At 37.8% G+C, this 1,958-nt stretch overlaps 1 non-coding gene across 1 annotated transcript; it reads right to left on the bottom strand.

The window, feature by feature from the left end:
• Positions 1-937: 937 nt before the first annotated feature.
• On the bottom strand, positions 938-1,044 carry LOC132188880 (small nucleolar RNA R71). Its single transcript, XR_009440940.1, has one exon. It is a non-coding gene; the product is annotated as a small nucleolar RNA R71 (small nucleolar RNA).
• Between the last annotated feature and the right edge of the window lie 914 nt (positions 1,045-1,958).

A 1,958-nucleotide genomic window follows, 5' to 3' on the forward strand; every position in this document is an offset into this window, starting at 1 on the left:
GAATAGATACTATGCCCTAGGCTTCATTTATTTGTCGATTTCCATAGATTTAAGCTTTCTTAAACAACAACTTAGTAGATATCATGCTAAAACCTTTGAGAAAGAAAAGAATTAGAGTAGATACCATGCCTAATTCGTTGCTTAGGGAGATCAATAGCTTAAGGAGTAGATACCATGCCCTTAAGTTGGCAAGCATTAAATATACCAGTATGATTAGAACATTAGCATATTGTTATCTTAATTAGTCTGATTAGTAGTGGATGTCGAAACCCTAACCCTTTCGTTATTCTTATTTTCTTTTTAATCTTTCAATTCATGACAATTCAAAGATATTTAATTTGAAAAATTAATTCTAAGCAAAATCACCAATCCTCATGGGAATGATCTCATATTTGCCTAGTATATTATCGTTTTGATCTTGTGCACTTGCAGCAAAATGTACCGAATATTGTCTATTAATTTAGGTGGTATTTGGCACAACATGTTTTTGGTGCCATTGCCGGGGATTGTGTAAATTTTGTTTAGATTTTTTTTTTCCTTTAGTTAATTTTGTTTAAATATTTAATTTATTTCTTGTTTCTGGTTTCTAAAATTTACATTCCATTCTGCAGTGGTGCGATCGAGTGCACCTCTAGTGCGATCGAGCGCACTGTTGCAAGGCAATCGAATGCAAACCAACAGCACCAAAGCTGCCATACACGAGTACAATCAAGCGCACCCCACATTGTGTTTGAGCATACCTGCGCTTGTATGCCCCTACGCATGCGAGTGAACCCACACACACGCACACACATCTGCACAAGTGCGATCGAACGCACTCGTCCGGACTCCAACACCTTGGGCCAACTGTAATTAGTTCTTTTTATTTTTGTTTTTATTTTCTTTTTGTTATTTAATTTAATTTTATTCATGTGGAGAGACAAGGCAACTTAGAAGGGAACTTAGAAGGGAGATTCTTACCCTTCAACAAAAAGACGAAGGCCTTTTCGTCGAATCATGGGAGCACTTTAATGAGCTACTTCTAAAATGCCCACATCACAATGTATCTCAAGAAGATTTGGTACTGGCATTCTATGAAGGTTTAAATGATGTCAACAATGGTTGTGTAGATTTAGCTTGTGGTGGCATGTTGATGGAGAAAACCAGTGAGGAAGCTGAGAACTCTTTGAGACCTTAAGTGAGAACTCCCAACAATTCTCATCTAGAGGGAGACAAGGACTCAAAGGAAAGGGCATACATGAAGAGAACACAAATGGTGGAGTTCAGATTCAAATGGCTACCATGGAGAGAAAGTTGGATATCCTAGTAGAAGCCATGACTAGTCACAACATTTCCCCTGTTCAGCAAATTGCACAAGTCGAGGTATGTTCCGTATGTTCTCATCTTGACCACACCACTGAGACTTGTCAAATGTTTTCAATTGTAGATCAGGAGCCGGAAAAGAATGACCTTGAAGATGCCAAGATCCACGGACTACGTAGGAGCAGACAAATGCTCAGACTAGCCAGACCATTTAGAGATTGGAGGAACATGTAAGGAGATTGGCCAAGGTAAGTGAAAAGGAGAAGGTGAATTCACCACCCTTCCCACAGAGGTTAGTAAAACCAAAGAAAGAAAAGCAACTTTTGGATATTTTTGAAACTTTGAGAAAAGTTGAAATAAACATTCCTTTATTAGATGCAATTTAGCAAATTCCTACTTATGCTAAATTTTTAAAGGACTATTGTACTCATAAAAGAAAGTTTCAGGATCATGAAAAAGTGCTTTTAATAGAAGAGGTAAGTGCAATGTTGTTGACAAAGTTGCCACCCAAGCTGAAAGATGAAGGTAGTTTCACTATTCCTTGCAGAATAGTTGATCCACTTTTTGAATGTGCATTATTGGATTTAGGATTGGGTATCAATCTGCTACCACACACTTTGTATGTGACATTTGGTTTGGGGGAGCTATAACCAACC

The sequence above is a fragment of the Corylus avellana genome, chromosome ca7 (assembly GCF_901000735.1).
Source record: "Corylus avellana chromosome ca7, CavTom2PMs-1.0".
NCBI lineage: Eukaryota > Viridiplantae > Streptophyta > Magnoliopsida > Fagales > Betulaceae > Corylus > Corylus avellana.